The 9761-nt window shown below is 38.7% G+C and overlaps 1 non-coding gene across 1 annotated transcript; it reads left to right on the top strand.

Annotated features, from left to right (window-relative positions):
* The first annotated feature begins 8777 nt into the window (after nucleotides 1-8777).
* Nucleotides 8778-8993, top strand: LOC129461838 (small nucleolar RNA U3). Its single transcript, XR_008650701.2, has one exon. It is a non-coding gene; the product is annotated as a small nucleolar RNA U3 (small nucleolar RNA).
* Nucleotides 8994-9761: the final 768 nt, after the last annotated feature.

The following is a 9761-nucleotide window of genomic DNA, read 5'->3' on the forward strand; positions in this document are numbered from 1 at the left end:
TATGAGATCCATTTTAGTCCAACACATGGATAATGCCTACCCCCTTCCTTGGCACAACAATTAAAATCAGTGCCCTCAAGTGGTTAAAGGACCTACTACTCAGAGGGATAACATCTTGCTGTGTCTACTGCAAATCCTGCAATAGTATTAAGCATATGTCAAGCATTCAATAACTACTTGTTGCTTACTCACTTGTGTGATTTATTTCTTTTTCATTTAAGTCAGGTCTCAGAATTTTTTTTTTTGAAACATTAGGTAGTAGATATATTCAGTTTTTGGTCCATACAGTCTCTGTCACAACCACTCAGTTGCTATTGTAGTGTGACAACAGTTATAAACATTATGAAAACAAATGACCGTGGCTATTCTGTTCTATTCATGACCAAGTTCTAATAAAATTATTTAAAATATAGATAACCAATGAATTTGATCCTCAGACTATAGGACCCCTAACTTATTTCAATTTCCTTCATTTCAGCAGAGAATATATACATTTAAGACATTTCCAGACATATTTTCTTCAACTTTCCTTCATTTTTGTTTATTCAACAACCTTATTGACTATCTACTCTGTCTTAGGCTCTGTGTAACATTGTCCCTCACTAAGACAAGTATAACCCTGCTGGGATCTCTTTGTCCAGAGGTAAAATAGAGATGGAAGCACAGATAACAGTACAATTTGGTGTGAGAAGCTGTATAATAAAATCTTTTTCAAACTGTGAGCAAATGAGTACTATCCAAGAGAGTTTATTTTACCCTTCAAACCTCCTAGAAAAAACTGCCACACACTAGACTGCTAATCTCAAAAGTATATTCTGTCTGGTGGGGATTAGAGGAAGTCATCATTTCCATCTTAAGTTAAAAGTGAGCTGTTATTTTTTTTTTCTTAACATCTGGTTGTTTCTTACCTTAGAAAAATAGGAAGTAAAAATAATCAATAAGTATTTTCAAATAGAATTTCTTCCAATGCTTAAATGCTATGTTAAATGACAAAACCTAGGGACTGGAAGTATCTATCAAAAATTATAATTCTGCCTTATGAGATTTAAGCAGGCCAACGTCAACCCCCAAGCAATCTATGAAGCTATCATAGTATTACCTTATTTGATATTGTAACCTGAACAATTTATAAACACAAAATAATTTTTGCGGTGGTGCCTTCTTTTTTTTCACATTTATGAAGTCATTAGCAAGCCCTTTGCAAGGGCAAACACTTGCATACCATTCTTCATTCACAGGACGCTCTGATAAACCCTTGGAGTAGGCTGAGAAAGGAGCAAGAGCTGGACTTCCGCCAGCCCCTGGCACCACTTCCTGATGGCTGTACCAGATGCCTGAATCAACCTCAGCAGATGGGCAAGGCATTCTTCTTTTAAATTTGAAATTATAAGCAGAAGCATGAGACAGTTCTTTGCCTTCTTTAGAGGAAAGGGAATTAAGAGGAAAGGCATTTAGAGAATAAAGAAGTAGAGGCCATTGACCTGACTTGTATTGAAACATCTCAGGCAAATCCCCATTAAGAAGTTGTTTTCTACTCAGAAACAGTGATGGCCCCACAGTCTCAGACCTATGCCCTCTTTTCCTGACTGCAGAGAAGTCTTCAGCTGATCAAAATAGAGAAGCACTCCAAAGAGACAGCTTTACCTCACTGAGCAGAGGACATCCAAACTTCCTTGGGGGACTATTTCCTCTAGACAGCCTGTAGTGGCCATGACAGCACCTTAAAAAATGTCAGGGCTTAAAAAGGTAGAAAGTCAGCTTTCAGGTTTGTGTTATGAAAGGAAGAAGATAGTTTAGTAAAAATTATTCCTGGTAGACAAGTATTCAGTAAGCTGACATGCTTTTCTTAAGCCAATAAGCATAAAAAGTGAGATGTAATGGCATTCATTGTCTGAATTAGAAACAAAGGCATGGCAAAAGAATTTTCCAAATGTGTCATGTTTTTAGATTTACGTTTTATTTTTTATTAATACATAATAGATATACATATTTTCGGGTTACATGTGATATTTTGATACATTCATATAGTGTGTAATAAAGCAAATCAGGGTAATTAGGATACCCACCATCTTAAACACTTGTCTGTTCTTTCTTTTGGGAACATCTGAATTATTCTCTACTAGCTATTTTGAAATAAGCAATAGACTATTATTTACTATAGTCACTATGCGATTTATGGAGCACTAGGTTGTATTTCTTCTTTTTACCTATATTTTTGTATCTGTTAATCAACCTCTTGAATGGGTCTAGTCTCGTTCCAATAAGGTTACTCTGTCTACAAAATAGATTCTTCAAAGAATACAGTAAAAGTCCTGTATTACTTTAATTGGCCTTAGGAAGATAAAATCTTTTGGCCCCGATGAAGGTTCTGTAGCTGAAATACTGCATGGATTGGCAAAAACCTCACAGTGTACACCTCCTGGAAGTGATATTTCATCATACACTCGGCTGTAGCAGTAATTCTGCTTGTAAGTAAAGAATTTCTGTAATCTTATTGTAGCAGATGAACACCAAGGAAGTATATAAGAAGGATATTTGATGACACAGACCATAGACCTCAGGATGAAGTCACAGAAGACTGGTTTACTCTTGGCCTTGGATTTCTTTGTCCAATCAGCACAGCGACCTTAACTACTCTCATCTTGGCTACAGGCTTGCCCTCAAACACCATACAGAAGGTCTTTTCACTGAGTGTCCCCATGTGTTGCCTCCAGATCCCATTTCCAGTTCTTGCTTGTCCTGTGCTGTTAAGCCTGATTTTTGGAATAATTATTGCTCTTTGTCTGTGTGTTTAGATATGACCTTTTGGTATCTCTTGTGCTTTTTCTGTCTATCAGCAAGATTGTGAAATTTAGTTTTCCCTTTTCACTTGCTTAGCCAGACTATGATCCTGGAGGTAAAAAGAACCCAACTAAACACAGAGATTCCCGCTGGCTTCAGAAAAGAGGTGGGGGTCTATTTTTTACTCTCACTGTTATAGATAATCTTTCCTCCCTGAGAGAGGACTGGGTATGCTGGCTTGAGGTTATTAAATTAGGATCAAGTTGAAGGTGGAGTCTTGAGGCCCAGGAGGAGAGGGTACACTCTTACTTGGGAGTTCAATGCTGGCATAGCTGAGAGTGCATTTCAAGTCAGAGACTTGAGAAAGATGAAAGAGAGCAAAGCCACTGAGAGATCAGACAGTAATATCCACAGCAGGGAATACACCAGAGGAGTCTTCACACCTTTACTGGCAGGGGAGACACAGGGCTTTGGTGCACAGGATTACTTTGGGTTAAGAGTTGAAAAGCATAGTATGTATTCAGAGAGACACAGAGTGAGACTAAACCCAGACTGCTAAGAATTGGAGCCCTTTTCCATTCTCAGACACAAAACTAATTTGTCATTTATTTGCTTTTCTCCCAGCCATGTGATAACCAGTTATTACCCGTTTCACAAGACTGGATAGTAACTGTAACATAAAGTTAGAACAAAAAAGGAACTAATAGTATTCACATGGTCTGAGCCAACTTTACAACCCTTAATATCTTTCTCTCCACTCTGTTCCAAAATAATTTTGAAAAGTTTTTCACTATACTTCTCTAAGTCTCAGTTTTATAATCAGTAACATCGAGATCACAACGCCTATCTCACAGGTCGTTTAAGGTTGAAAGATAATGAACATAAAGCACCCAGCCCTATTGATGGATGGCAAGGTACATTGTGCTCAATGATGCCAGCTTTGGGAAATATCTCTAGACTCTGTTTCTTGCCCTTATGGCTTGATCTGACAGATCTATCCTATTGTCTCAATCTAGTGAATGGCAAACTCTGAAATTACAAGGCTGCTAGCAGAATCTCCTATAGGTACAATAGGGTGTGTGTCCTGCTAAATTTTTTAAACCTACTTGGGATTTCTTCATTTTTAATATGCTTTAAAAACTCATAAAAGGAAACAGACTTGGCTTCTCTTGATCTTTGGCCTTAGGACGGGTTTGCAAGTTTCGTAACAGATCCATTCTCCTGCATCGAACATTTAGGATCTCACAGGCCACATGACATATCAGCATGGTGGTGTCAACAGCATCTCATTTTAGTTCACAGTAGGAAGAAAGGAGGTTAGGTCTGAGCAAGTTCCCAGAGAGTGAGGCTTTTGGTTTCCTCTGATTGCTAAAGTTGGGAAAATCAAAGTTCAGCCAAAGCAAAGGCAATGGAAATTATGGTATCTATATCTGGTTGGGTAGTGTCACCCTAAATTTAATGTCCACTTTGTACCTTAGAACATGACTCTTAATTGGAAATAGGGTCTTTGCACATGTAATTAAGTTAAAGATGGGGTCATTTTGGTTTAGGGTAGGCCCTAATTTAGTGATGAGGGAACAGACACAGAGAAGGAATGTCATGTGACAACAGAAGCAGAGATTTGAGTGATGCGTCTACAAGCCAAGGAACACAAAGGGTTGCTGGCAACCACCAGAAGCTAGGAAGAGGGAGAGAAGTTTTCTCCCCTAGAGCCTTCAGGGGGAACGTGTCTTTGTCAATACAGAAAATCTAGACTCCAGAACTGTGAGAGAATAAATATCTGCTAAGTCATCCACTTTTGGTAATTTCTCATACAGAAAAGTAATAGCAAGGAAACTAATACACTATTTTTAGGGACGAACAGTTGGGAACTAGAAACCCAAAGCAGAGTTAATGAAAATATCAAGCAAGTTTCAATGGGCACTTATGATTCAAGAGGTTAGGTTAGATTTCTAGCAACATCTAGAAATAGAATGCTGAGTTGAGCCTGATTTTGAGCAAAAAGTACAGGACATCTATGCAGAAGTAGGTGAATCTGAACAGTTCAGTATGAAAAAGAGAATGGGCTGTAGAAAGGGTCAAGTCCTCAGTGACTTAGAGGTGGGTCCCGATACTTTGAGACCCTTAGAAGAAGGCCTGTTAGAATCAGGAGTTTATTACCCTGAAGATGACTAAAACATTCCATCTGCAATGTGAAGCTGACTGATTACAAAGAAATAGTAATGATGATTGTGTAACTCTGATTATTAGGAAACAAATTGATTTACTGTTCTCATAAATGTTTTGCCTTGTTATTACTTTTCTGGATGAGAAACAGCCCTTTAAAATAAAAATAGAGCTTCCCTCAGCTGGTGAAGGATATAATGTGACTGAATTATTAAAAGGCAAGTGTCACCAGAGTAAGCATAAGACCAAGGGCAGTCATGTTGCACTAACACAGCTGGTGCACTAGCTCTGATTCTAATGATGTATTCAGCATTCAAAACATCCAACTCTCTGTTCAGATATTTATAACACTTCCTGGTTGCTTTGAGGCTTTTAATAGGCCTGAATAAATCTATAAGTATTGAAAATTTGTCATCAAATGGACTACACTGTAGATAACAAAAACTCAAGTTGTATAGAGCTATATCTATTCACTTTATTTTGGTTGAAGAAAAATATTGCAGTAATTTCTTCTTAGCATCACCAGTTTAAATGAGTTTGTCTCTTCATTTAATTAATCAGGGAATCCCTCTTTAATTATGTGATAAAATGCATTGCTAAGATGATCCTTCTGTCCACTCAGCAAAATGCTGGGAGAGTTGTTTCATCCTTTCTTCTTAATTCTTCAGGTGCAGTTTGCATTTTTAATTGCTTAAGACGATAATTCAAGGTTGAGATTACAGACAGAAGACTTAGACCCTTAAACTTTGTTCTTACACCAATAAACACCAAATTAATCCTGCAGATAAGCAACATGTATAATGCAGTATGTCTCAAATGTCATTCACTCATGTGCCACCTTCACAATTTCACAATTGTTGTCATAGTTGAGTAATATCTGTATAACTTTTTCTTATTTGTAAGTTCTTTAAATCAACTTTTATTGCCTAAAAGCATTTAAGGGAAAAACCATATATTACCACCATAAAAGGAAACCCAGTATCCTGGGCCAATATATATTGCAACTATAAAAATTAGTGTATAATTATTAAATAAAAGTAGTAATCAGTGAAAAATATAAATCACTCACTTTTCTCCAATATAGGAGTGGTATCATTTTGGAAATAATGCCTGCTATGGTTTGGATATAGTTCCTTTGGTCCTGTCAAGTCTTGTGTTGAAATGTGACGCTTATGTTGGAGGCAGGGCCTATTGGGAGGTGTTTGAATTGTGAGGTTGGATCCCCCCATGCATAGCTTGGTGCCATTTTTGTGGGAGTGAGTGAATTCTTATTCTTAGTTCCCAAGAGAACTGGTTGTTGAAAATAGCCTGAAACTCTCTGGCTCTCTCTGCCTTCCTCCCTGTCTTGCCACGTGACACACAAGCTGCCTTTCACTTTCTGCCATGAGTGGAAGCAACTTGAGGCCATCAGAAGCAGATGCTGGCATCATGCTTCTTGTACAGCCTGCAGAACTGTGAGCCAAATAAACCTCTTTTCTTTATAAATTTCCAAGCCTCAGATATTACTTTACAGCCATACAAACAAACACAGTGCCCAATTTTAAGAATCCCTGGACCGAAAGTAACAAGACATCTCACTAGTTACCTGAATAATGAACAAATGACTCCCCACTTTCGCCATCTGTAGGACACAATTTTATCTATAAAATAGAGATTGAATTAGAATCAGTAACACACATTCATCCCTCCGCTCTCACCTCATGTCCATAGTAGACATGGCTAATTCATCAGAGCAATCTTTCCTGGGTGAGAATGATGGACACTTCTCCACAGTTCTCTCCCTACTCCCTCTCACCTTTGTCTTTTCATTAACATTCTTACCTGGTTAAGATTTTTCCAAACTTGGGAGAGAAAGATATTTTTATTCAATCCCCTCTTGTCTTTCAGCTATTGCCCTATTTCTCTTTTCCCATCCCAAACAAACTTGAGTGAGTTTTCTTGTCTGCATTTGCTGTCTCCACTTGCTTATGTCACTCTTCATACTAATCCAATCCAGTGTCATCACTCACCACGCATCTAAGCAGAACTGACTTAGGTCACCAAAGATCTCCTTGTCTTAAAAGTCAATGAACATCTCTTAGTCCTTATCTTGACCTCTCAGCTGCATTTGAAATATTAACCTACCTGCCTTCTTGAAATACTCTTTTCCCCCTGATTCCAAGATACTATGCTTTTCCTCATAGTTCTCTGGCAGCATGTACTGAATATTTTTTTCTTGACCTTAGCGCTAGATTCATTTTCTACATTTCTCCAAATGGATGATCTTCTAGGAGGCTGATCTATCTGTATGGACAGCATCAATGGGCATCCTTGTCACCTGACTTCCCGCTGATTTGGCCACTGTAAGGCAATTGCTCCCCCTTCCAGAGGGAAGCCTGGGAGACATTGAGCTCCTCTACTAAGGCCATGGCTCCTGTCCAGCAGCCCTCTCCTGAAGCTACAGTCACAGACTCAGCTCTATCTATATTTTGGTATTGTAAATTTTGGTTTTCTCTCCCTTCCCTTGCCCCTTTCAAACCTAGGGGGCATATTTCCACCCCCCTTGCTATCACACTATCCATTCTTGGTTTCCCTAAACTTTCTTTCATTAATCTCCCTAATTACCCCATTTGCCTGTGCCATTTTTTTTCTCCTAGAACTGTGATTATCTATTCTCTCTAGATTCCTGAACACTTTTTTATGAAGTGTCACATAAATGTGACACAAATGCATACTTTTATCTTCTTAGAACTGTAAAATGATGAATGCTTCATTTCAAAACTTGAAATGTATTATGAAATTTACTTTGTGGTGCTGTTTTAATCAATGGATTCAAGTGTGTGTTTCCAATAGATACAAAGGTAAATCAATAGTCTTGGTAAATTTAGTGTGGATTTCTTATTTTTAGGATGGTATACAGGAGTAGGCTAAAAATAGTCTCTCTAAAATATTGGTTTCTAATTTCTGAAACCTGTAAATGTTACGTTATATGGAAAATGGGCTTATGACAGATGTACCTTTCAGCAATAACATAAGCATATATTCTGAGAATGATGCTGTATGGCAAACACACCTGACAGCAATAACTTAACTTGATACCCTCGGATTGACCCTGTGGTCTAAAAAGAATGTGTGTGTGGAGTCCAAAGCTAAGGAATCTGGGAGTGGCCAACCCGGAGATTCATTCCTTATCTATGAGGAACATCTGAATCCCCAGCCCATCCCATGGAACATGGGCCATACAGGGGATCAAAACCCTTTGTTTTGGGTTAAATGAAAGTTGTGAGGTGTAGGCTGATATGAGAAAGGTGCTAAGTGAAAATGCCACATAAACTGCATTTTCTTTTTTTTGGGGGGGTGGGGGGGATGGAGTCTCTCTCACCAGGCTGGAGTGCAGTGGCACAGTCTTGGCTCAGTGCAACCTCTGCCTCCCAGGTTCAAGCAATTCTCCTGCCTCAGCCTCCCAAGTAGCTGGCACTACAGGCATGTGCCACCACGCTCAGCTAATTTTTTGTCTTTTTAGTAGAGACGGGGTTTCACAGTATTAGCCAGGATGGTTTCAATCTCCTGACCTCGGGATCTGCCCGCCTCAGGCTCCCAAAGTGCTGGGATTACAGGCATGAGCCAGCACACCCAGCCTAAACTGCATGTTTTTTACAAGTGGTAGCTGTTCTTTTATCCAGCCTATTGACACTGGATCACTCTGTACATAAGTTTCTTCAATAAACCCTGTATCTCATTCACTGGCTCTAGGTCTCTTCTTCAGCCTGTCAAACAGGGTGTCACTCCTATTGATGTCAGCAAGGGTCTGGCATGACAAAGGCTCTTTTCAGATGTGATTAAGAATCTTGAAGACTATACTTTGAGGGATTATTTCTATAGTTTGTTACTAGAGAAGTTTCTCTGAATATGTAGAGCACCAGTAATCACGAGGAAAAAGTGCAGCATTCTCTCCTGAGCATGAAGCCAGTTTTCAGTGTTGCTTCAACGTAACTGCCTTCAGACCTTGATGATCATTCTTCTCTCCTCCCTGGAGAGTAAGAGGGAGAGGAGGCAGTCTGAGTGGTTTTCTGAAAAACAAAAAAAACAAACAAAAAAGAATCTTGAGATGAGGAGATTATCCTGATGGGTCCTTCAATCAACAGTGTCCTTGTAAGATGGCGGAAGAGGGAGATTTTGACTACAGACAGAAAAGGAGTTGGTGATGTAAACTCAGAGGCAGAAATTAGAGTGATGTGGCCACAATCCAAGGAATACTGGCAGCCATCAGAAGCTGGGAGACGTGAGAAATGAATTCTCCTCTAGAACCTCAGGGAGAATGTGGCCCTGTGAACACCTTGTGCTCAACCCAGTGATGCTGATTTTGGACGTATGGCCTCCAGAACTGTGAGGAAATAAATTTCTGTTAAGTCATCAAGTTTGTTTGTTCTGGCAACCATAATAAACTAATACACAGGCCATATCTTTAACTCTGACATATTTAAGGCCTTGGGCTCAACACTCTTCATTAATACAAGGCACATATGAATGTATGCAAATGTCTCATTTCACTGTAAAACATCAGTCTCCATCTCAGCTGTGGGCAAAGTGTGCTCATGCAATGGAAGAAAATGCACATGGATTTCTGCATAAGAAAAGATATTTTATTTTTCAAAAAAAATCAGATTACAAATATAAATTCATTTCTAAAACATAATACAATATAGAATGTCATATATACAATATACAATAAAGACAAAAATAAAACCCATCACTTAGAGATAATCTCCATTTTTTAAGAATTCGGCATATTTCCTTTCAAACATCTTTCTCTGGCTACACACACACCCACATAC

The sequence above is a fragment of the Symphalangus syndactylus genome, chromosome 1 (assembly GCF_028878055.3).
Source record: "Symphalangus syndactylus isolate Jambi chromosome 1, NHGRI_mSymSyn1-v2.1_pri, whole genome shotgun sequence".
NCBI classification, from domain to species: domain Eukaryota; kingdom Metazoa; phylum Chordata; class Mammalia; order Primates; family Hylobatidae; genus Symphalangus; species Symphalangus syndactylus.